General features: G+C 39.3%; 1 protein-coding gene across 5 annotated transcripts in view; it reads left to right on the top strand.

The window, feature by feature from the left end:
• Window positions 1-3,348: 3,348 nt before the first annotated feature.
• RAP1A (RAP1A, member of RAS oncogene family) overlaps window positions 3,349-27,070 on the top strand; it is a 79,464-nt gene continuing 55,742 nt past the window's right edge. For 2 of the 5 annotated variants that reach the window (XM_040232045.1, XM_040232041.1), the window contains exons 1-3: window positions 3,397-3,522; window positions 9,494-9,632; window positions 10,647-10,729. The gene's annotated coding sequence lies outside the window, so the exon portion shown is untranslated. Of the gene's footprint in view, window positions 3,523-9,493; window positions 9,633-9,768; window positions 10,730-27,070 lie in introns of those variants that run through there. The other 3 variants (XM_040232043.1, XM_040232042.1, XM_040232046.1) reach the window with 3 other exon arrangements.

Below are 27,070 nucleotides of genomic sequence, written 5' to 3'. Positions count from 1 at the left end.
CCACAGTCAACTCCTCCACTTCTACGCTAGGTCCCATTGCTTTTTACCCACTGAAGGACAAGCTTTCTCTAGCTGGCCCCTCTTATCTTCTGCACCATCAGCTTTACCTCTCTAAAGGATCATTCCAGCATGCCAACATAAGGAAACAACTCCTATCTTTAAAATACCTCCCCTAAATAACAAGTGAACTAAAGAGCCTCTTGATGAAGGTGAAAGAAGAGAGTGAAAAAATTGGCTTAAAACTCAACATTCAAAAAACAAAGATCATGGCATCTAGTCCCATCACTTCATGGCAAATAAATGGGGAAACAATAGAAATAGAGACAGACTTTATTTTCTTGGGCTCCAAAAGCACTGTAGATGGTGACTGCAACCATGAAATTAAAAGACGCTTGCTCCTTCAAAGAATGGTTATGACAAACCTAGACAGCATATTAAAAAGCAGAGACATTACTTTGCTGACAAAGGTCCATCTACTCAAAGCTATGGTTTTTCTAGTAGTCTTTTGGGGGCTTCCCTATAGCTCAGACGGTGAAGAATCTGCCTGCAATGGAGGAGGGTTCAATTGCTGGGTCAGGAAGATTCCCTGGAGAAGGGAATGGCAACCCACTCCACTACTCTTGCCTGGAGAATCTCATGGACAGAGGAGCCTGGCAGGCTACAGTCCATGGGGTCACAAAGAGTCAGACACTACTGAGTGACTAACACTACTACTACTATTATGTACGGATGTGAGAATTGGACCATAAAAGAAAGCTGAGCGCCAAAGAATTTATGCTTTTGAACTGTGGTGTTGGATAGGACTCTTGAGAGGCCCTTGGACTGCAAGGAGATCAAACCAGTCAATCCTAAAGGAAATCAACCCTGAATATTCATTGGGAGGACTGATGCTGAAGCTGAAGTTCCAGTACTTTGGCCACCTGATGTGAAGAACTGATTCATTGGAAAAGATCCTGACGCTGGGAAAGATAGAAGGCAGGAGGAGGGGCGGACAGAGGACGAGATGATTGGATGGCATCACTGACTCAATGAACATGAGTTTGAGCAAGCTTCAGGAGATGGTGAAAGACAGGGTGAAAGCTTCAGGTAAAAGACAGGGAAGCCTGGCACGCTGCAGTCCTTTGGGTTGTAACGAGTTGGATACAACTGAGCGACTGAACAACAACAATCCCAAGTACTCCTCTCTCTGAGGAGTGGATCCTGAGGGCAAAGGTCCTCAAGAGCTGCTTAGACTTGCTATAAACATTTTTCTTCCTCACCTCCCATCTCTTGTTAACACACCCTAATCAGAGTTTCTCCTCCGTGACTTCACTGAAACTGCTTTCCTCAAGGACATCAGCATCCTTCATCAGGTCAAATGCAGTGCTCAAACCCTCAGTCCTCACCTTATCTATTTCAACAGTATTTGACAAGGCTGATCACTCCCACTTTCCTGTTCTTATCTCCCAACACTCCACCCTCTCCTGGTGTGGCCCCTATCTGGTAGTTCCTTCTCCTCTTCTACAGAATTTCCAAAGGTTGGAGTTCATTTTCATCCTCTCCACTAGCTACTCTCCCTCCTAAGTGATTTTATGGAAGACCTAAGGCTTAAAAAGCATCTATGTGCTGATGATTCCCAAATTCATATCTTCAGACTCATATATCCATCCAATTGTTTACTCAACATCTTCATTTGGATGTAGAACAAGCACTTTATGTAACGTATGAAACAGAATTCCTACTTCCCCATTCCAAATTTTCTTCTCTTTAAATCTTCTCCAGCTCAATAAATAATACCACCACTAACTTACCCTTTAGGTCCTGAACTTAAGAATCAGCCATGAGCTTTTTGTTCGTTCACACATTCTCTGCCAAATCCATTCCAATTCAAAGTGTATCTGAATACATTCTGATACACCCCTTCTCACTCCTTCTCTGCTGCCATCCTAGTCCAAGCGACCACAAAGAGCTTCCTCACTGGTCTCCTTGAAGACATCTGTGCTTCCCTGTTGTGCATTTTACACATAACAGCAAGAGTAACTCTTTAAAATGTGAACTAGATGCGGTAATTCCTCTGCTCACCCTCCCATGGCTTTCTGTTGCTCTTAATAACAGCCCATAAGGCTCCATAGGATCTGACCTCCCCCATCACCGCTCTCAACCTACTACTGCTCTGTGGCTAGCTGATTACATTCAGCCATACTAGCCTTTTTTGTTGGTCCTGCAACATGCCGGGCTAACCCTACCTTTGCGTGTACAGCCGAGGTTCTTTCAGCTTGATAAGACTCCCATCCCTTTCCTCTCCCCTCCCGAGGTATTTGCTAGGCTTATTCCTTCAAGTCACACGTGTATGTGCTTATAGGGCTCCTCTGAGGGGGCAATACCTGGCCATCTATGAAGTCATCCTATTCCTGGTTTTATTTTTCTTCACTCGACTTATCACTTTCTGAAATTTTTGTTTGCTGTCTCTTCTCAACCACTAGAATGCAAGCTCCGTAAAGGCCTTTCAGTTCAGTTGATTTCAGTTCAGTCGCTCAGTCATGTCCGACTCTTTGTGACCCCATGAATCGCAGCACGCCAGGCCTCCCTGTCCATCACTAACTCCTCGAGTTCACTCAGACTCACGTTCATTGAGTCAGTGACACCATCCAGCAATCTCATCCTGTCGTCCCCTTCTCCTTCTGCCCCCAATCCCTCCCAGCATCAGAGTCTTTTCCAATGAGTCAACTCTTCGCATGAGGTGGCCAAAGTACTGGAATTTCAGCTTTAGCATCATTCCTTCCAAAGAAATACCAGGGCTGATCTCCTTCAGAATGGACTGGTTGGATCTCCTTGCAGTCCAAGGGACTCAAGAGTCGTCTCCAACTCCACAGTTCAAAAGCATCAATTCTTCGGCGCTCAGCTTTCTTCACAGTCCAACTCTCATATCTATACATGACCACTGGAAAAACCATAGTCTTGACTAGACAGACCTTTGTTGGCAAAGTAATGTCTCTGCTTTTCAATATGCTATCTAGGTTGGTCATAACTTTTCTTCCAAGAAGTAAGCTTCTTTTAATTTACTTCCATTATTCTCTGCGCCTAGGACAGTGCCTGGCACCTACTAGATACTCAATTAGTACTTGTCAAATGGTCGTATTCCCTCCAAAGTTATTCTCCTCCTGAATCTTCGAACCATTTCTCATTTCATTTCCGGCCTCCCCACTCCGCCAGGCAGCCCAAGCTAAAAGCCGAAGCTCCCCACTCCTCCCGCGCGGCGTTCTTAGCTCTTCCACCTCCTTCCTGAGCGGCCCCTTTAAGCGGACTCCGGAAAGCCGCGGGGAAGGCGGGGCCGAAATCTTGCCGACGCCGACTCGAAGGGGCGGGGCGGAACTTGGGGGCGGGGTCTGCGTGCTGCGTGCGTGCGCGTTCTGGAGGCTCCGCCGCCGCTGCTCTCGAGGCCGCTACCGCCGCCGTCGCCGCGTACAGCCGGAGCAGGAGCCACGGCCGAGAGGAGGGAGGAGGAGGAGGAGGAGGTGGAGGAGGTGCCGGACCGCGGGGGGGGTGAGTGAGGGGCGGGGAGCCGGAGCCGGCCCCAGAGGGAGCGAGGGGCGCGGGTCGGACGAGTCCGGGCCGAGGCGGCTCCTGTCGCCGGTCAGTCCCCTGGCTCCCCCTTCCTCCTCCGTGTTCCTTCGGTGTCCGGGGCGGCGGCCCGGGGGCCTTGCCGGCGGGAGGGGCCAGGACTCGGGGAGGCCCGGCCGCCGCCACCGGGGCCGGAGCCAACCACGCCCGCGGACCGAGCCGGTCGACTGTGGCTGGGCCTGCGGGAGAGGGACGGGAGGGGCCCGGGCCGGGTGTGGGAGAGAAAGAGGACATTGTGTCCCCCACCCTCCAACTCCCCGAGGTGTCATGGCACAAGCCCATTTCCCTCGCCATCTCCCCGGACACAGTGCCCTCGCTCCTTGATGCCTGAGAGAGGTACTAGATTGGACATCGCTTCGTTTTTCTTCTTGCTTGTACCCTGACTAGGGTCAGCTCTTCTTTCAAACCCAGTTCACCCTTTGGGGGGCACGCGAAGAAGAGAGTTGGTGGGTTGGGTGAATTTTCTGACCTCCCTTGACTGCTGGAGAAGTGTGGGTAGACGGGAGCGGTGCCCTTTCTGTGTTCACTTGTCAGGGTTCGGGATCTCCCATTTCTTCATTCCCCTAGTGCACAGAGCTGACATCTTTACACCCCACTCCACCTCTCAGCCCCTTTCCCGCCCTCTGTCCCCCACGTCTTCCGTAGCATGCCATGTGTTCGCCTTTTCGGCGTTGCCTTTCTTGGGTCTCTGCTTCTTCCCTGAATTTTGTTAGGGAAGAGGTCACCGTGTGATTTTTGTCTTCCTTCAGGCTGGGACTGGTAGGAGTGTCTTTTTGCCCCCTTGTTCAGGAAGTTAAGGACGGTGTCCTCAGCTGAATTGTGTAATTTACTGCTATGGGGAAAAGACGAGGGGAAGACATCAACTCACAGGGCTAAGAAGCAGAGTTTAGGGGACCTTTCGACCTCTTGGAAAAAGAACTAGCGTTCTGGAGTCATTCCGTTTTGGGAGAGAAGACCATTCTGTCACTGCTTTGAAGGAAGTGGGGTATAAAAAGAAAGGGAATAACAGGGCAGGAGGTTAACGGGTCACAGCCATACAGGTGGCCACAGTTTTTTGTTTGCTGGGTTTGAGATGATTCTTTTTGTTTTTATCACAGTAAGAGTAAAGTATCAGCCCTTAGTTTTAACGTGAAGCTCCTACCTTCAGAAAAATGCTGAAGGGCAGTCTCAGAAGGGATGCTGCTGGAAACAGGATTTGGAAACTTTATTTTGGTTTCCTGTCACAGTGTGTGGGGGTGGGCACACGTGTGTGTAGTTTTTCTTTTCTTTTGATGTAACTGATATCTGTGGATATTTTGACATAATAAGCACTATATCAGGCCCTGAGCTCCTTTCTGTCTATATTATGATTTCCTATACCACTTTCTGTTTGAAATTATATTTGTGTTCGCTGGATTTCTTTTTAGTCTGGTGTTTCAGTGAATCTTGTTTCCTATGCATTTTGAATTATGTACTACAAAATACGGTTAAGTGTAAGGTGCTCAAAATCACACCATGCCCGGCACATGGTAGGCACTTGGTATTTCTTGAATGAAATGTGTTATTGCAAAGATGTGTCTGGTTTTATATATTTTCTATCCTTTGTGAGGTAGCTCAAATTAGATTTCACTTCACTTCCAACATACAAAATACTGATTATTAACCTTTTCTGGGCCACTGACACCTTTGAGAATATAATGAAATGTACATATAGACTCTCTCCTCAGGAAAGAAGTAATAGACATTTAGGTTCAGAATTTTACATCTTCAGGGACTCTCTGAAGCCAACCATGTGTGCTTGTCTTAAATGTAAACTCTGAGTATTATTCAGTTCTATATTAAAACTGTTCAGAAGCCTTTGTTCACCTTCTGTGTGACCTCAAGCATGAGTGTCTACCCTCACAGACTTATTTGGGTCTTTGGGAACAAAGATTTTAAGACTGATTGTTATTAACAGTTTTATGGGAAAAGTTCTCATAATATTTCTAAACAGATGGCTTTGAGGGAGATAAGATTGTCATAGTCACTACTGACAGCTTAAAGTCATAATCACAACTGACTTACATTTTTTGTTGTTTAAACTCCTTAGCAATATGATCAGCACTTGAACGTGTTCACAGATCATTTTTCCTATTCTCTTGCAAGTTTGTTTATATGCATGTTTTTTTGTGTAGTTAATAATTATTGTATCAGTATTCAGTATCTGTTTAACAAGTGCTTTTTAAATGCCTATTATGTGAATAAAACAAAGTCCTTGCTATCATGGAGTTCATATACTAATCAGGAGAGATGGACCATAACCATATAAATACAGAATAAGTCAGATGGTAAGAAATATGCAGAAGAGTAAAGTGGGGTTAGAGGATACAGAGAGTGGCAAGGAAGGGTAGCCAGGGAAGACATGATGCTGGAGTAGAGACCTGAAGAAAGTGAGGAATTCATGCTCTCTAGGGGAAGAAGATAACAGGCAGAGACCACTTAGTGTACTTGGCCTTTTGGAGAAGGCCAGTAAGCAGGAGGGAAAATGAGAGAGCTTGAGATTGGAGAAGTGGCGGAGGCCACTGTAAAGCCTGTAGGCAATGGTCAGAACTTTGAATTTTACTTTGAATGAAATGGGAAACCACTGGAGGGTTTTGGGTAGAAGAGAGATCTCTTCTGACCAAAGTCTGTGGGAACTGTTCTGGCTGCTATGTGGAAATTAACTTGGGGAAGGCAGCAGGGAGTGGAAGCAGGAAGACCAATTAGGAGGTTAATGTTCATTTTAAACCTTTTTGCATGGTTGCAAACTAGTCTGTCTGCCTGCCCTTGGGCATATAGATAGTTTACTTTTCCCCTTATTGAAAATAACAATGAAATGAACACTTTTGTATATTCAACATTTTCTTTCTTTTTGAATATTTCCTTGGAATTGATTTCCAGAAGGACTGCTAAATCAAAGTATATAAATATACTTGTCTTCTTGGTGTATCTATTAATTCCTTCAGAGAGTAGTTTGTACTAAAGTGACAGCCACAGTTGTTGATCTGAAATTTCATGCAGTGTCACTTGAGTGAATATTATTTAATACTTGAACAATTTGAATTATAAAAAGAGACCTTTTAGGTCATTAGGTTGAATTTTCCAGTAGCTAGCTCACATGAGTTCATAATGTTCGTTCAACTCTCTCTTTAACATTTTAATAACAGGGTGCTAATTGTTGGGGATAACAGTTGAATTAGACAGGGTCTCTGCCCTCAGGAAGTTTTATATTATGTAATAATTTGTGATCTCATAGTTAAATTACTTAAAATTTTGCCAGTGTTTACTGTTACTCAAGAACTTTGTTAGTATATGGTTGGTGATCTTTTATAAAGAATAGATATCCCAGTCAAGCACCTAATTTTTCATATTAATTCTTTTTTCTTATAAAAGGACTTTTCAATGGTATCAGCTATTAGTTTAATTTCTGTTTTGTATGTCTTTAGAATCTTAAATCTCTGATAGCCTCATTCAACCCACTCCAGTGTTCTTGCCTGGAGAATCCCGGGGACGGGAGAGCCTGGTGGGCTGCCGTCTATGGGGTCGCACAGAGTCGGACACGACTGAAGCGACTTAATCAGCAGCAGCAGCAGCAGCCTCCTGTTTTGTTCTTTGCAGTAAATTATGCAACTAGCACTTAGTTGAGGACTCTCATAGTTGAATTTTTAAATTGTTGTAATTCTTTATAAGTTATTCAAAACACAGAGACTATTGTTTCTGTTAAGTCAATATTGCCTCTTTGAAATTTTATTTAGATTATGAGGAAGGATGATATCAGTCTGTTTTAATAGAATTATACCACTGTGATGGCATTGCTAAGCATTTCTAATTCAGAAGTCTAAAAGGCTTGATTTGATATGAGCAGAAACTCCAGCATCTATAAAGTGAGTGGGCTGAGCCAATGGAGTTTACCTGCAAGCACCGAGCACTGTGTCTCACACATGCTAGGGACCCAGCAAATGTCCATTGAACCTCATATAACCTCTAAGCTCCCAGTTCTAAAATTCTCATTTTAGAAGGTCAATAAAAATATCTTGTATAAAGCATTTATATCTTAATGTTGTGGTGAGTTTAAAATTGTGAACATAAACTTACTTCCTCCTAATGTTCCTTCAAATTGAACTCATCAATTTTAAAAAGAGTTATGGCATATTGCCAAGTATTTTCTGCTCGTTCTGATGTCATATACTGCTATATGACTTAATGCCAAATTCATATATTATGGAAATGATTACTGTTTAAAATAAAGATACTTAAACTTTCTTATGTTACTGAGACAGATGAAGGGTCCATTTTTTTCCCTTTTGTGTGTGTCTGAAATTTGGAGATTACAAATGGTAGTTTTTTGTGCTTTTCACTTTCATATACAGAGAAAGTATTGGCCATTTTACATGTTGAATTTTTGTAATAGTGGTTATGAGTATGCAATGAAGGTTCACACACGCTCTCTCCAATCCCGTTTGCATTCAGTTTTGAGATGACTGATTAAGAGAGCAGTTTGTTTCAGAGTTAAAAGATCCAGATTAGTATTGAACCTATAAACTTAGTTTATCACAGTGTTCTGATCCATTAAGCAGTTCAGCAGAGAACTGTGCCTTGTTCTCATTTCCACTTGAAAATAGGCCTTTTAGAGGTAAAAGGTGTAAAGGAAATTGTGTATGATGGTTAAGGTGGAGTTGAGATAGTGTACTTTTGTTAAGTGGTCTAAAAACCATCCTTTTATTACAATTTTCAGAAGTACATGATATACACATGAAGGATTAAATATATTCTATGAAATTATTTTCAATTGTTAGACTAATGGCTTTTTTTAAAGTTCTAATGACTTATTTAGGCTGTATAAATTTAGATTAGATAAATCTGGAAAAGAAGATTTCTTTGCATATCCAGTTTTTCCAGGGATAGAGATAGTTTCCTATCTCCACCCTATTTATTTAGTTCACATTGATAGAGAGTGGTTCAAAGTGTGGAATGGTAAAATTAACCAAATTTAGGATTAAATGCATAATTCTATGTCTGGTTTCAGAATATATTTAAATTAGGCTATACCTCATAAAGTTAGGAATGTACTAAACTACACATAACTGATAAAAGACACTGTTGGATTAATTAAAACTTGAGATGACTTACTTTGAATTCACAAATACATATGTATGCCTGTAACATGTATGGTGGTTTGCAGTGCTATGTTATATTCACTCAGAACTGTAGCTTAGTTATCAGTGACAAAAGTATAAAGTTGAAGAGACACAAAGAACTGGGTACAACTGTTTCTTTGGACAAAGCCCAGATGCCACTTATATAAGATTCTAAGTTAGTAATAGTAGGAATTCTTATTGCAGACTGAACATTTCAGATCTGTCAAATGTGTGATCCAGAGAGTAAATTCATTCACTATTTTTCATGATATTTTTAAATTCATAGGATCATTCTGTTCTGGACAAGTATTGTATAGAATATTAAGCAAGCAACCATAACTTAATTATTTTAGCAGCTGACATTTAACACTAATCTTTGGGTTTTATGTAGTTTCCAGTGTCTATCCCAAATCATTGATGTCTTTTAAACTACCTTTTAAATTTCATTGTGTAGTTGTGGAAATATTGCATAATTTCATTAATAGATTTCAGATTCAGTCATTGAACAGATGTTTCAGTGACCCAGTATTAGGCTGTTTGACGGAAACTGAGACGCGGGGCTGTAGTTTCTACTCTAATATTATAGTTTAGTAATGTATTTTGTTTGCCAGAACCTGACATATGTTTTATAAATAAATGTTGTATTTTCATGATTGAGTAAAAATAGAACGATACTCATTTTCTAAGTAAAATCTTTGTGATATTTTAATTCTCTTTCAGTTGTTAACAACTATTTGTGTGGTCTTATTTTCTAACAGCTTTTTAGTATTTGAGCAAACCAGCCTCCCATTGGTTAAAGTATATAGTAAAATAAGAACTGCTTGTTCAACTGCCTATTTTACTTCCGTTGGTCTTTTTTTCCCCAAGTTGCTTTTCTGCATATATGCTACATTGTAGGTAAGTTTTTTCCTGGTTCAGCTAACAGTTTTAATTCTAATGTTTAATGTGAGACGTTTGGGAGGTTTTTTTTTTGTTTTTTGGAAGGACAGCTTAATATTTTTTCTACAATGATTAAAATCATCCTGTGCCACTGAAGTGAACTATCCAGTAAAAGATAGTAGTCAAATGCATCAGTGTGCATTTTTAGTGATGTTGTTGGTAGTTTGCCAGATTTATTTTCAAGTTCCTCCCAGACCTAACTGTGATGTGCTTATAAGGCAACAACAGTATATTTAGTTAATTTGTGAAATGAGAATAGTTTTTCTGGTTTTTCCATTTTGCATGTTTTGAGTTAGGATTAATTGGACATTTATTATCCTCAATAGGCATACAATAAAACAGTTCATTTAACTGTGGTCTTTCTGCTGGAGTATTGGCTGACTTTTAGATAGCCTTGTGTGATTTCATGAGTACTACTGAGTTTTGGATGACATTCTTTACACAGTCTAAAAGTACAAGTAAGCCTAATAAAAGCTGGAAAGAAAACGAGTTGATGCTTTCTTTTCAATAGGAAGTGTAGTTTCTAGTCCAAGCAATATGCCCTTGTTTGTTTCAGGGACATATTTCAGGGGTTATAACTGCTTAAACCTTTTTTTCTTGTTTAAGCTAATTCATGTTCATTGTGGTGGCAAATTTTGACAAGAGCGTAAATGTAAAGAAGAAATTGAAGATTACTCATAAACCTGTCGCCCAGAGATAATTTCTGCAAACATTTCAGTTTACTTTTTTTGGTTCTTCTCCTTTCTTACTTCTTTTCAATTAAAAAAAAAAAAAATCCTCTGAAATTATACTTCTGTAAATGTGGTTTTGCTCCTGCTTTTATCTCTGAACAGATTATTGTTCTCCTAGTGTGGGACTCTTAGGTTGATCTTTATAATACTACTATTTTAAATAACACTGAGATAGACATTTTTGTACATTTATACTTGATTGCATCTCTCTCTCTCTTTTTTTTTTTAAATTTTCCTTTAGGGTAGATTCCCAGAAGTGGAGTAACTGGTGGTTACCCTGTGTACGAATGTGTGTCTCACTGCACCTTCAATGGCATTGAGTAGGTCAGTTTTTACAACCTTTGCCAATTTGATAGATACCAATTACAGTTCTTGGGGGGTGATCACAAAATCCTCATATTATTAATAATCTGTAAAAACATCAAAGGGTATGATTATTAATTTGCAGTCTTCTTTGAAAAAGTTGCTTAGAATGAATTTCTTTGAAAATATTTTAGTAAAAGTAATCTTTGTGACAAAAAAGATGTTCCTTGACATTACAATTTCAGTATTGTTCTTCTCTTGAAAAGAAATAGTATTTAATCGTCTCCCTTTGCTAAAATAACAAACTTGAGAAGGCTTATTTTATAGTGTGTAAGTAGAAATATGTAAAACTAAATTATTTCAGACAGGAGAGGGATAGTCCATGATTCAGACTTTAAAAACCCCTCAAACTACACAACTTAGTGTTTAGAGCAATAGCTGTAGAGTTAAGCAGCCTGTGTTGAAATCCTTGCTTTGCCACTTATTCAGTGTATGATTTGAGGCAACTTACTGAGTATACAGTTTGAGGATATCTACTAAATATATAGTTTGATGGTTTTGAGCTTTGGATTTCTCATCTGTAAAAGGAGAATAATAATACCTACTTTATAGGATTGTTGAGAGGATTAGAAATACTGTTTAAGACTGCTGAGCGCATAGTAGGCATTTAATAAAAGCTGGCAGTTGTTGGGTTTGAAAATTTGGGGGGGGGGGACAGGAGGAGAATGGGACGACAGAGGATGAGATGGCTGGATGGCATCACGGACTCAATGGACGTGAATCTGAGTGAACTCCGGGAGTTGGTGATGGACAGGGAGGCCTGGCGTGCTGCGATTCATGGGATCGCAAAGAGTTGGACACAACTGAGCGACTGAACTGAACTTGCTGGGTGGGGCAGAACATATCTTTTTTATGTCCTTATTTACATAAATAAATGCAGAGATGCGAAGGGGCCTTGAGCAGTGGCAGCTGAGAGGGAGTGCTGGGCATTCTTTGTGCAGTAGGAATGACATGAGCCAAGATAGAAGAAGGTTCAGGGCAATTTGGAGGACAGAAGATTGATTTGACAGAAGCCTAGGCTTGTGTAATTAGAAAACAATGGCAGTAAGGGCATAAAGATTGATCGGGACTATGGAAGTCATTGAGTGCTAGGTTGAGAAGTATAGGCTTTATTCGGGAGCACAGGAAGTTTTGATATGAGGACTAATATCTGATCAGAGCATTCATCTTTTGAAAATGAATCTAGATGCAGAGTACAGAATGAATTGAGGAAGAAAGAGACTGAAGACAGGGAGACTGGTTTAAACACACAGGAGCATTTAATCTCCTTTTACTAAAATAAATATGAGAGGTAAGCCAAGATCTGAGAGTTTAACAGAAAACAAGAGGAAAGGTTTGGGGGGCGTTGCTGGGAATCAACCATTGTGAAGATCTCTAGATCTTCAGAGATATCCAGTTTGGAGATGAAATTCAAAAGAAAGAATCTGAGTCTAATGAATAGGCTACATAGAGTTAGGTATGTAACCTTTGAGAGAAAATAGGACTCTTTGGTTGTACACTGTGTTTGTTGCTGAGTTTTTTTAAAAAAATTGATTGGTAAAAGATTCCTGTTTTTTATCAGTAAAAAGCATATGTTTATGCTATTTCTTTGTCAAATATATAGTCTACAGAAATTTACTTATCTAGCATTTTGAGTTCATAGCTAACAGAGAATCCTCACTTTTAGACATATTTCTGGAGAAGGCAATGGCACGCCACTCCAGTACCCTTGCCTGGAAAATCCCATGGACGGAGGAGCCTGGTGGGCTGCAGTCCACAGGGTCACGAAGAGTCGGACATGACTGAGCGACTTCACTTTCACTTTTCACTTTCATGCATTGGAGAAGGAAATGGCAACCCACTCCAGTGTTCTTGCCTGGAGAATCCCAGGGGCGGGGGAGCATGGAGGGCTGCCGTCTATGGGGTTGCACAGAGTCAGACACGACTGAAGCGACTTAGCAGCAGCAGCAGCTGGAGGTATTATCTTAAAATAGGGCTTCCATGGTGGCTCAGATGATAAACAGTCTGCCTGCAGTGTGGGAAATCCGGGTTTGATTCCTGGGTTGGGAAGATCCTCTGGAGAAGGAAATGGCAACCCACTCCAGTATTATTATTGCCTGGAGAATTCCATGGACAGAGGAGCCTGGCAGGTTACATACAGTCTGTGGGGTTGCAAAGAGTACGACACAATTAAGCAACTTGACTTTCTTTCTATCTTAAAATACTTAACTGTAAGGTAAAATTCTCCTATATGTGGTTTTCCAGCTTTCATGAATGTAAATGGACTTTAGAAACATCAGTTTTGAGAGCAGAAGTGATGAAAAGTGAAGTATAGCTTCTTATTAAGCAGCTTATAATGTTGAAGACAGTGAAATATGGAACAGCAAAAAATAGGAAATTAAGTACATGATCTTTAGAAAAATTAACACTTTCAGTACTTCTTAATTTCTTAATTAAAAAAAAAAGAGCAAATGCCATTCTTAGTCATTCTGGTACCTGCTTCTAGCGCTATGCTACCTGTGCTTTCCACTTGGTTGAATACTATGTAAGCAAGTTAGCCTAAAGATTGATATTAATATTTCTTTTTGACTGAGAGGTAAACTCACATGAGCTGTGAATTACCTGCTTACTGTCTCCTTTTATATAAAAGAAGCAACCTCCAATTTTAAAAAAGTAAATACAGGCTTGTGTTACATTCAGGGTGTTTGCATTTTTTAAACCATTGAATTTTATACCTTTTCTTAGTGTTTCTTTTAGTTTCCAAATATTTCCAAACTCAGAAATAAAGTCATTATTATTTTTATTCACATTTCTCCACTTTACAAGTATCCTTGAAAATATTTTTAAATTAATAAGCAAATGTAGCATATAGTATTGGGGATTTTATGTTTTTTTGTTTGCTTGTTTGTTTGTTTTCCACAAACACTTGTTTTTCTCATATAAGCCCAGATCTGCTGAACTGTGTGATTATTTCTTTTACTAGAGACCTCAGATAGTCAAAGCAGGGATTTAATGTCTGAAGCTATAAGATTCCAGTTGATTCTGTTTTGAATTGATTTGAAGATATTCATGTTTGTCAACCAGAATCAGAACTACAGTGATTTTCCTTGGACTGATCACTCTTTTCCTTCCTTCCTTCTCTCCTGTCATAGCTGAGAACAGGATCTTCCCTGATTTGGGCCATGCTGACACTGTCACTGTGATGTCAGCTATGGCTTCCCAGTCTGTACTTCTTACATTCTTAGAAGCATTCTTGTTTCTTGGCAGGAAAAATGTTATTAGATTGAGTGGCTAGCAGCTCATGGTATATTATTATAAGAAAAGTCAGTTTTAAATGTCAGACTTCAGTAAAGCTAAAATTAAAAAAAGAAAATTTGCTCAGTTTTTGCATGAGGTGACCTATGAGGTGTGTGAAACATGAATAGATTTGCATATTTTTCTATCCCAAAGGATTGTCATAAAAGAAAATAAAGCCCACTGGTTGAATAGCTTATTGTGTATATTTCTTAACTCTTTTTTTTTAATCAAAAGAACATTATTTCTTATTCCTTTTGAATAAGTTTTAAATGCTAAATAAGTTTTTAACAAAGAAATCATAGACCTTCCCCAGAATAATCTTAAACAGTTTGTCTGGTTAGCCAACAAATATTTATTGAGTGATTATTGGTTACCTGGTACTATTTTAGGAACTGGAGATAGGGCAATGAGTAGACTGCTTTTGTGGAATTCTTTATACCAGTGGGGTTTGGTGGTTTTGGAGAGAAACAGTAAATAAATAAATAAGTGAACAGATACTTTAAGAGGTCACAGATGCTATGAAGAAGCCATAACAAGAAGAAATGATAGTGATGGAAGGGTTTAGATTGAGTGCTGAGGGAAATATTCCCTGATGATATTTATTCTGACACCTCAGTCGCAAAAAGCCAGACATGTTATGATCTGCAAGAAAAGTTAACCAGACAGGAGGGCCAGTTGGTATAAAAGTCCTAAAGTAGGAAGCAGCTAGTCATGACTGAGAAGTGGTAAGCTGAGGGGAGACTGCTAGATGAAGTTGGCAAGGGACAGATCACATAAGGCTCTGGTGAAGGGTTTGGATTTTGTTTTTATAAAAGCAAAGGAAGTACACAGGATAGCACTACCTACCTTTATAGATAAATATGTACAACTTTTGATGTTGAAGCTAGTGTTACTAATGAATCTGGCTTGAAACAAATCTGCAGGGTACCCAGTATTTTTCCAGACATAGAAAATCACTAACTTATACATAAATTGTGTTTTCCCCTGGGGTCTGCAGAAATAGGAATGGATTCTTTTTAATGCTGCAAAAAGCCTAGTATTTGCTCTCAATAGACTTACACAGGTGCAATACTATGTATCTTTGGCCAGTAATTATATTAACTCAAATCTTTGGGACTAATCACCACACTATCCTTACAATACATTGTGGTGATTTGCAGGCTGTTGATGAAATGAAACATTGTGCTTATGCCTCAGGAACCCAGCATTGAGTTTCATTACTTTTTATGTCTTTGACAGTTTGAGAGTTCTTATTAGCCGTTATATATCTGGTTAATAAAATATTAGTGTATTTGATAGACAAAACTCTTTGAAGACCTGGAATCTCTGGAGAATAAAAGATTTTTCATAGTTAGTTAGGTTGAGAACTACTGATAAATGTCCCAATTTCTAGAGAGACTTAGAAGGAAAAGGGAACTTTTTTTTTTTTTAAGTTAAAGCCCTTACATCCCATTTCATCTGTATATCAAATCTGTGAAATAAATATTGTTCATTTTTTGAGGATGATGAAACCCAAAGTAATGATATATATGAAAATTTACAAACTCTGTTTAAAAATTTTATTTATTTGTTTTTGGCTGCACTGGGTCTTCATTGTTGCATGCTGGCTTTCTCTAATTGCGGCAAGTGGGAGCTACTCTTCTTTGGGGTGCACAGGCTTCTCGTTGGGGTAGCTTCTCGTTGCATAGCACTGGCTCTAGGTGTTCAGGCTTCAGAGTTGTGGCATGCAGGCTCAGTATCTGTGGCTTGTGGGCTCTAGAGTGCGGGCTCAGTAGTTGTGCACGGGCTTAGTTGCTCCACAGCACGTGGAATCTTCCCAGACCAGAGATCGCACCCATGTCCCATGCACTTGAAGGTGGATTCTTGTCCACTGTGCCACCACAGAAGTCCCACAAACTCTTAATTGTAGAGGATAATGTTGACAGCAAACTTTCAGAAGAAAGGATTACAGCAGTACAAAGCACAAAATAAGAGGCCAGTAAATATTTGTGTTTTTCATGCAAACATGAATGAATGAGTAGGCGAATGACAGAAGACTGCCTCTCTCCCTCTAATCTTCAGTGCAGCACACTCTCTTTCTTCTAGATGAGTCTAGAAAACTCTTCAAAAATAATTGACTTCACCTATGTTTTTCCTCTGCAAAACTCTCACTTCCCCATGAGGCTTAAATTGCTTAAAATAAATCACACATTAAAAATTCTGAGAGAAATAAAGACCAGAAACCCAGAAAGTGTAATTTTCACTAAGATTTTGACTACTTGAGTAGTCCCTAATGTTTTCAGCTTAAAGGAAATTTGCTCTAGATTTTTCCATTGGCATTCAGGATATCATCTTCTTTTGGTTCTGTTTGTATCACTTAAATTTTAACTGCTTAAAAGTTTAGTTTTTTGAAATGAATAACAGTAATCAAACTGTTTATGCAGCCAACATGTGTTGTCCATCTAATCTGTTTCATTGTGGGGGAAGTATGTGTGTATTTCTGTCTTCTACTAGTATATCATTGGAGAAGGAAATGGCAACCCACTCCAGTGTTCTTGCCTGGAAAATCCCATGGACAGAGGAGCCTGGTGGGCTACAGTCCATGGGGTCTTAAAAGAGTCGGACATGACTGAGCGACTAAACCACCACCACCACTAATATATCATAGTGTGTGATTTGTTCAGAAATATGATCTAGTAATTTTGGGGCATTTAATGGTTAGTAGGGTTAAAAAAATTACATAATGGGACTTTTTTCTCCGACTGATATTAATACTCAGGCAGAACAGCAGTATGAGATCTAACCTTTCAAATAAAATAATATCTTAATTAATTAAGTGTAGGGTATATTTAAATGATCTCACACGCTAGTAAAGTAATGCTCAAAATTCTCCAAGCCAGGCTTCAACAGTATGTGAACCATGAACTTCCAGGTGTTCAAGCTGGATTTAGAAAAGGCAGAGGAACCAGAGATCAAATTGCCAAAATGCATTGGATCATTGAAAAAGCAAGAGAGTTCCAGAAAGACATCTACTTCTGCTTTATTGACTATGCCAAAGCTTTTGACTGTGTGGATCACAACAAACTGTGGAAAATTCTCGAGAGATGGGAATACCAGACCACCTCACCTGGCTCTTGAGAAATCTGTATGCAGGGCAGGAAACAACAGTTAGAATTGGACATGGAACCACAGAGTTCCAAATTGAGAAAGGAGTACATCAAGGCTGTATATTGTCACCCTGCTTATTTAACTTCTATGCAGAGTACATCATGAGAAACACTGGGATGGGTGAAGCACAAGCTGGAATCAAGATTGCTAGGAATAATATCAATAACCTCAGATATGCAGATGACACCACCCTTGTGGCAGAAAGCGAAGAAGAACTAAAAAGCCTCTTAATGAAAGTAAAAGAGGAGAGTGAAAAAGTTGGCTTAAAACTCAACCTTCAGAACACTAAGATCATGGCACCTGGTTCCATCACTTCATGGCAAATAGATGGGGAAACAATGAAAACAGTGAGAGACTTTATTTTCTGGGGCTCCAAATCACTGCAGATGGTGACTGTAACCATGAAATTCAAAGACACTTGCTCCTTGGAAGAAAAGTTATCTAGATAGCATATTAAATCTAGACAGCATATTAAAAAGCAGAGACATTACTTTGCCAGCAAAGGTCCATCTAGTCAAAGCTATGGTTTTTTCAGTAGTCATGTGTGGATGTGAGAGTTGGACTAGAAAGAAAGCTGAGCACCAAAGAATTGATGCTTTTGAACTGTGGTATTGGAGAAGACTCTTGAGAGTCCCTTGGACAGCAAGGAGATCCAACCAGGCCATCCTATCCTAAAGGAAATCAGTCCTGAATATTCATTGGAAGGACTGATGCAGAGGCTGAAGCTCCAATACTTTGGCCACCTGATGTGAAGAACTGACTCATTGGCAAAGACCCTGATGCTGGGAAGGATTGAAGGCGGGAGGAGAAGGGAACAACAGAGGATGAAATGGTTGGATGGCATCACCAACTCAATGGACATGAGTTTGAGTAAACTCCGGGAGTTGGTGATGAACAGGGAGGCCTGGCGTGCTGCAGTCCATAGGGTCACAAAGAGTCAGACACACCTGAGCGACTGAACTGAGCTAAAGTGAACATTTAAATGAATTCTTAATAGGAATGGATACTTAAGAGATGAAAATAGTTGCTGATAATTGAGAGTTTGAAAGAACTGTTTTAGTGGAGGGTTGCGAAAGGGAAAGAATTCTAATACAGGATTTTCTGTAAGGGAATGGGGAATGGATAACACATGGAAGTTGTTTTGCTGGACTGTGGAAAAGAAATTTATTTTCACCTAAAGAGAAAAGAAAGGAAATTGATGAAATGAGGGCTATTCGGAGATAAATTAACATTGAAGGGTAGAAAGAACACTTTAGGTTAGATATGGTGGCCTAGAGGGACCTTCTAAGAGGTTATGACGAATCTCACCATTTGTGGCAGTATCACTACTTCGTGCAGGATGGGATCTGTCTTGTTGGTTTGGGTCTGAAGTACAATAAACCTGGATAGAGTGAAGAGCCTTGTTTGTGTGAAGAATGGGACATATTTTTAAATTTGTTTCTAGTAGCTTGAGACTAAGGTTATAATATGACAGGTCTATAAAAGATAACTTTATGTGATATTTTGGTTCTTGGTATCCTCAGAGTGCTCTTTTTGTTTTTTAGGGGTTTGGGGGCTAGATTTCTGTATGAGTTTTCAACTACTCTACTGTTACATTCTGCTGCTCTTTATTTTAATCATATAATCAAGTTTAGTAATGACATGTGTAACCCCTTGGCCTGAAATTTTCATGCTTCAGAAAATTGTTTTGCATATGAAGTACAAGCAACAATTTGCCCTGTTGATGTGTATATCTAAAAGTTGGTGTACTTGAAACTTTTATATATTGCTTAAGAATATTAGATTAATTTAAGAAAAGCCATGGACAAGTGAGCTTGAGGGTGAATCTTACGTCTCAGACTCCCCTTTATTTGTTAGGATCTTCAGATACTAGGTTATTTCGATGATGTTTCTTATATATCCATATGACAGATCTGGAACTTAAGTAACTCGTAACTGGAGAAATACTTCAGTTCAGTTCAGTCACTCAGTCGTGTCCGACTCTTTACGACCCCATGAATCGCAGCACGCCAGGCCTCCCTGTCCATCACCAACTCCCAGAGTTCACTCAGACTCACGTCCATCGAGTCAGTGATGCCATCCAGCCATCTCATCCTCTGTCGTCCCCTTCTCCTCCTGCCCCCAATCCCTCCCAGCATCAGAGTCTTTTCCAGTGAGTCAACTCTTCGCATGAGGTGGCCAAAGTATTGGAGTTTCATCTTCAACATCAGTCCTTCCAATATATACTCTTTAAAAGAAAAGTTCCCGTGCCTTTTGAATATGGAGTTTCACACATGGGATGAACTTTGTGAAACATTCTTTTGAATTTTAAATAAATGGTAACTTCTTACTGCTATTTAAATATCATGGTTTTTACGTGGAAAAAGTGACAGCCTTACAGTTTAAGTACCAACCAAAATCTGCAGTTGAAGCCATTGCTAGGAGGGTGTTAGGTGATGTAGTCATCTGTCATTCCTGCTTTGCTTTAGACTTGCACTGCTGTCATCGGGAGGACAAGCTTGGGAGTGTGCCACCACTAGTGCCGTCTGCTCGTGTTGCCTGTAAGCAGTAGGCCGTGAGCATCGGATATAAAGAATCATTGCTTTGTGGTGTTCCAGGCTGGCTCTGTTTACTTCCAGCTGGACTGGGCTGAGCTTGTGTCTACATGGGTTGTCACATTTTTGATCTTTGGCAACCATAACATTTCCATAACTATGTATGGAATACATAATATATGTATGTATTAATACCTTTTGTGTGTTGGTGTGCTGAAGATGGACAGTGAGGTTTTTTAGTAATGCAGAGAGTGCCTATTTAATGAGTAAAAATTTTTAAATGATTGTTTTTTTAAAGCATTCAAGTACTTGAAAAAGAGAGATGACTCTATGTGAAGGACCAACTGTCCCCCCTCCACCTTGTGGTTAATTTTTACAATATAAGAAACTTTTTTTTTTTTCAATCCTATAAGCCAGTGTTTTATAGAAAGTCAGTCATATAATGTGCTTCCCAGGTGGTGTGGTGGTAAAGAATCTGCCGATGCAGGAGACGTGGGTTCAGTCCCTCAGTCAGGAAGATCCCCGGAGTAGGAAATGGCAACCCATTCCAGTATTCTTGCCTGGAAAATTCCATAGACAGAGGAGCCTGGCAGGCTACAGTCCATGGGCTGGTAGAGTCAGATGCTCCTGAACGCCCATGTACATGCATACATACACAGTCAAATAGCATTTGTCCACACCATTTAATAAAAGACACTTTTGTTAAGAGAGAAAAAGTTGATTAACAGTGTTTATATAGTACGATTTCAGTTCTTATGTTTACAAGTTCCTATTCATATGTAGAATGTAGGTGAAAAGGAAACATCAAAAGGACGAAAGTTATCATGAAGTTGGAGTTATAGGTGATTTTTATTTTTCTTTTTAATTTTAAATTTTATTTCCTGAATTTTATACACTGTTCATATATTTTATAATTGGGTTCTAAGATGAGTTCATTATAGAATATGAAATTGAATTTAATAAAGCTTTTAAAAATGAAGGTTCTTTGGGGATAAAATGAGTTAAAGGCTTTACAAATGAATTAAACAAATGTATTCCTGAGATGGAATTATGCGTAATGATAAAGTTTGTACTTTAAGGCAAATTTAAGTTCATTTTCTTGGTGTAGTAAGTGAGAAAAGAGGGAAAAAGTACTGTACTATTGTATGATAACTTGGGAAAACTTTTTATTCTTCTCACTCAGGTTTGCCTTAGTTACATTCATTTGTATACTGTTTTATAGATGATTGTTAGTCACAAGATATAAGCTTATTTATATAAATGATATGCCACATCTCACTTTGAATATTTGGTCATTTGATACTGCATTTGTGGTTAGGAGGCAAACAATCCATGGAAGTTTATATGTTAGTATCTACTAGCTGTTACTTCATTTCTTTATTTCTCGGTTGTTTTCATCTGTAGAATGGAAGAAGAGCAGTACCTATTTCTTAGACATATTTAAAGATTAAATAAGTATGCTTGGCATGCAAAAAGCTCTTAAATATTGCTGCCATCATTATTACTACCACCAAAAGTTGGCATTGATGTCTGTAAGAAATTGGAGACAGTTGCTAGGGAATGAAGTAGTATCTTAATCCTTTGTGCCTATTTTGACTAACCAGTATATTCTTCTTTAGTTCAGTGGGACTATTGCCTGTACAGTTAGGTGAAGTGAAGTGAAGTCGCTCAGTTGTGTCCGACTCTTTGCGACCCCATGGACTGTAGCCTATCAGGCTCCTCCGTCCATGGGATTTTCCAGGCAAGAGTGCTGGAGTGAGTTGCCATTTCCTTCTCCAGGGGATCTTCCCGACCCAGGAATCGAACCCGGGTCTCCCGCATTGCGGGCAGACGCTTTACCCTCTGAGCCACCAGGGAATTCATTATTTATATATACAGTAAATCTTGGCATATGTGGTTTCACGTTTTAAACCCAGAGTATCTAACAGGGGAGATTTTTAATTTGGGGTAGGCAAAATTTTGAATTCTGTATATTTCAAGGCTGACATGCCAAACACAATATTAACTGAAGAGAATTGAGTGTAGCTGACAGCATCCTAGTTATTATTACCCAGCAGTGATTTTTGTTTCCTACTTGTTTACTAAACTTGTGTTTCTTTGTGAATGATACTGCCCTGCCTGAGAAGGCCAGTAGTTAATGCTGGGTTTTGCAGATTTTGGAGAAGGAAATGGCAACCCACTCCAGTATTCTTGCCTGGAGAATCCCGTGGACGGAGGAGCTTGGTGGGCTACAGTCCACAGGTCACAAAGAGTCGGAAATGACTGAGTGACTTCACTTTGCAGATTTAACTGAAATGACTATTTTAGTAGCAAAATTTATGAATTTTGCTTATTTTTTTGTAATATTCTTCACAGTGCCTTGTACCCAGTGGAGATAATGGATGATAGGATATATATCTGTCTGGATTTCATATTTCCATAGAGTGGTATGATGATAGAATTGTGCCTCATTTAATAAAAGCTACTAGCCTCATGCCTAGAAATGTTGATTTTATTATCGTATCTGCAGTATGGTCAAGGAACCTTGTGATCCCAGAGGATTCTGATGCAATACTCTTTCAGTTTCTTTTTCTCTTATAATTTCTTTTTTTAGGTCTAGCTTTTAAAAGAGTTAATTATCCTTGATTTCACTGATTTTTTATTGCTGCGTGTGGGTTTTCTCTAAGTGAAAGCTACTCTCTGGCTGTTGGGGCTCGGGCACCTCATTCCGGTGGCTTCCCTTGTTGCTGAGCACCGGCTCTCGGGTGCTCAGGCTTCAGTGGTTGCAGCTCCCAGGCTCTCGAGCACAGGCTCAATAGTTGTGGCCTAAGGGCTTAGTCGGTGGCTCGGATGGTAAAGAATCTGCCTGCGATACAGAAGACTGTGGTTCAGTCCCTGGGTGGAGAAGATCCTCTGGAGAAGGGCATTGGCTACCCACTTCAGTATTCTTACCTGGAGAATTCCATAGACAGAGGAACCTGGCAGGTACAGTCCATGGGATTGCAAAGTGAAAAAAAGTGAAAGTTGCTCAGTCCTGTTCGACTCTTTACCATCATGTGGACTGTAGGTCCATGGAATTTTCCAGGCCAGAATACTGGAGTGGGTAGCCTTTCCCTTCTCCAGGGGATCTTCCCCACCTAGGAATTGAACCGGGGTCTCCTGCATTACAGGCAGATTCTTTACCAACAGAGTTATCATGGGGTTGCAAAGAGTCCCACACAACTGAGCAGCTAACACTTTCACTTTCACTGTCTTTCATGGGCTTTAGTTGCTCTGCCACATGTGACATCTTCCCAGAGCAGGAATCAAACCCATGTCTCCTGCATTGGCAGGCGGATTCTTAACCACTGGACCACTAAGGAAGTCCCTCTGTATTTTTATTTTAACATTATGTGTTTAAAACTCTGTATTGTATTTTTGAAACTTTAAGACTATAGGAATAAACTTTATATTTAGTAACAAAAATTAATGTTAACTTTTCATATATGTTCCTTTTCAGTAGTTCAATCAGTGTACATATATTACTTATTCAGACTCAAGTAATACCTAGTTCATTGTAGAAAAAAGTGAGAGTACCCATGAGATAGTTTCTTAGCCTTTTTTATCATTATCACTTGCTCCCCTCAGTCTAATCTTTATATGTTTTTCCCTAATTGTTCCCCTCATGAAGTTTTAATACCATGGGTATTCTGTATATTTGTTTATTTATTGTATGTTAATCTTTTTCTTTATACACTTAAAGGTATTTTACCCCTTTAGGAGTGATATAGCCCCTGTTGGAATGAGTGCAATAAAAGGAAAATCACCACCTCCCAGCCTGTTAATATTTACTAACATCTTGCCCAGTGGTTTTCAGTACATACCTTTTTTCCTTCAGAAAATGAAATCAGATGCATAATAGTTCATGCTCCTTTTGAAAAGTATATTGTGACTTTTTTGTCAAGATGGATATATTTTAGTATTTATTGGATAAATAATATCAATAGATAGTAAATACTCTGTTATGTGAATTTGCCATCATTTAAAAAACTTATTCCCTATAGCTTTCAATATTTTATAATAAAAACTTTTTTGAATATCATTGTAGTTGAATTTCTCCAGGCATTCTTACTTATTTCCCTAGGATGAATTCCAAGAAATAGAATTATTTTATTCTGTATATCTTAATATTTTTGTTATGTATAACTTAATGAAAGTTCCTTTCTCTAAGGACAACCACTAGTTATATGAATATCCAGCTTTTTCCTGTATATATTCTAACATAAATAGTTTATAAACTTGTATCTATGTATCTTTTGAAAAAGATTAATAGGCTGAACTTTAACTGTGGCAAGTTGCTTTTTCTTTTTTGTCCAAGGCATTTTGGTCATCTTTTCATATGACTCTTGTAATTTATCTCATTTCTTTTTGGAGTATTTACTGAATTACTGTACACATTTATCCATTCTTCTGTTGAAGGGCCTTTTGTTTCCTGTTTTGTGTGTGTGTGTGATTGTTTCTGGCATACGTATTTGTTTGCTTGTGTTTTTCTGTTTCATAAATTCCCATTTATGGTGGAATTGCTGGGTCATTTAAGAATTGAAATGGCATTATATGCTTGAGTCTCTTTAGGCTTTCTCTTTTTCATCTTTTATTTACCTACTCTGATGTTGGCACTAGATTTTCATTACTACACTTTATAGTGTTGTGCTCTCATATCTGGAAATACTAAAGGTTTCTTTAATAGGCAGGTGTGCTTTTGTATATTTTTCAGATTCTGAGTTACTGTTTAAGTTTGGCTAAGTTTCCCCCCCCCCTTTTTTTTTAAGACGAGTAAATGTATTTTAACTAGTTGAGAATAATACAAATTTTTGAAGACTGACATATTTAGGCTTGAGAACTTTCAGTGCCTGGCAATAATTCAGAATTCTGAAGGCACCTCTGAGTTGCACAGTGGATGAACAAGTTGTTGCACTGTGAGCTCTGTGGAAATACTTGGAACCACGCATTCCTGTCCAGCATTTATTTTAATCTTTGGTTTATTGATTGAAATATCTTGGATATGTACTCTCTTTGTTATCTAACTTTTATTCCTTTTAAAAGGACATATAATATCTCTCTACATTTTTGGTAATGCCCTTATTTTAAATATCTCATAATATATGCTGTTTCTGCTTACATTTTCAGAAGTTTAGTTTCCTAAAGTTCAAAATACTTGAGAATAGATCCATTAAACATTGTGAAAGAATTATGCTTTGGTTTTCAAAGTAGAAATGTTTTTAGGCTTTTATTTTTTAAGACATTTTTTTTCTGAGATAGTTTCTCATTTAAATTTAACTGCTCACACCATTACCCAAATCTTTAAATGTTGTTTCTGACCCTACTTACTAACTGTAACCTAACTTTTTTTCTTAAGACATACTTTTGTTTTTTTCTTTTTTTTTCCCCCTCTGGGCGTACCACATGGCTTGTGAATTCCATGCTCAGGGAACTCATGCCCTCAACAGTGAAAGTGTGGAGTCCTAACCACTGGACTGCCAGGGAACTCCCTAAGACATTTTTGAGTGAGACTTTAAAACACTCTTAGTGTTCTGGAAGACTTAGTTTACCTCTGTCAAGAAAAATCTCTTCTGAGAGTACCATGTTCACTATATTAAAAGCAAATGATAATGAATAGAATACATGATATTCAGTATTGGCCCCCTGATGTGAAGAGTTGGCTTTTTGGAAAAGACCCTGATGCTGGGAAAGATTGAGGACAGGAGGAGAAGGGGACGGCAGAGGGTGAGATGGTTGGATGGCATCATTGACTCAATGGACATGAGTTTGAGCAAACTCTGGGAGATAGTGAAGGACAGGGAAGCCTGACGTACTGCAGCCGATGGGATCATGAAGAGTCGGACATGACTGAGCAGCTGAACAACAAATGATATTTGGTACCTAGGCAATTCAGAGAGGACTGTTTTCTAAGAGTTGGAGTTAAGTTCTTACCACCACTAGTTTAAGCTCATTACAAAGGCCTTGCTTTGGGTCATGGTTCTAGCCAAATGAAAACCAACCATGTTCCTTCATGGTCTGGTTTTTCTTGCCAGTTATGTTTCAGTGTGTGTGCGTGCTGAGTCGCTTCGGTTGTGTCCAACTCTTTGAGACCCCCTGGACTGTAGCCCACCAGGCTCCTCTGTCCATGAGATTCTCCAGGCAAGAATGCTGGAGTAAGTTGCTGTGCCTTCCTCCAGGGGATCTTTGCGACCCAGGGATGGAACCCACGTCACTTACGTCTACCTGCATTGGCAAGCAAATTCTTTACCAATAGACATCTCAAATGTGGTTTTATCTGTTGAGGCTTACTTAGCATTTAACCAGGTTTGAGGTTTTATTCTTTAGTGCAAACTTAAACACTTTGTGAATGTATATGAAGCTGGGTCTTCTACTGAGAATCACAGTAGCAAACAAATGACAAGGTGTGCTTGAACATTAACTCACTATGACTTTAGACCTTTGGCCAAGCCTGTGTGATTGCTTGGATGTTGTCTTACTACCCCCATTGCCTACTTTGTTTCTGAAGCCATATTACAAACTTGAGATTCATTTAAATGAATAGTGCATTTAAAGAGGAGATTTGATTTTAACTGTAATGTGAGATCATTATAAATGATTATAAAAATTAGAATGTGTAATAGATATTTGTGTTTGTAAACGTTGAAGTATTTCCATTTTACTGTTGTTTTTATAGTTTTATTTCTGTGTTGCCTTTTGCTGTGCTGGGTCTCTGTTGCCGCGTGGGCTTTTCTCCAGTGTTGAGCAGGGGCTCTCCCTAATTGTGGAGCACAGGCTTCTCACTGTGGTGGCTTCTCCAGGTGCAGAGCACGGGCTTCAGTAGCTGCAGCATGTGGGCTCAGTATTTGCAGCCACCAGGCTCTAGAGCACAGGCTCAGTAGTTCTGGCGCACGGGCTGGGTGCTCCAAGACACGTAGGGTCTTGTGGGAGCAGAGATTGAACCTTTGTCTCCTGCATTGGCAGGCAGATTCTTTACCACTGAGTCACCAGGGAAGCCCTTACTATTTTTTATTATTTAAAATATTTTCCCCTCACTAGATACTGTGATAAATTAGTACCAGTAAGACTTTAGTTAGTTAATAGTCATCTGGTGAAAAAGATTCTTTAATAGATTTGTTAGAATATACATCTCTGCTGCACATAGAAGTTGGGGAGACTGCTGACAAGAAGTAGACTGCTTTCCAGGAGGGTACCAAGTAACTTTTACTAGCTCTTTATGTAGGTATTTTCAAATTCAAAGTATAATTAAAGTAATCCTTGAACATCCTTTTAGTTACACTTTTAAAATTATTTTTAATTAATCAAATAATACATTATAAAAAGAAATACA

The sequence above is a fragment of the Oryx dammah genome, unplaced genomic scaffold (genome assembly GCF_014754425.2).
Source record: "Oryx dammah isolate SB20612 unplaced genomic scaffold, SCBI_Odam_1.1 HiC_scaffold_28, whole genome shotgun sequence".
Lineage (NCBI taxonomy): Eukaryota > Metazoa > Chordata > Mammalia > Artiodactyla > Bovidae > Oryx > Oryx dammah.
This window is presented reverse-complemented; position numbering and strand designations above follow the sequence as displayed.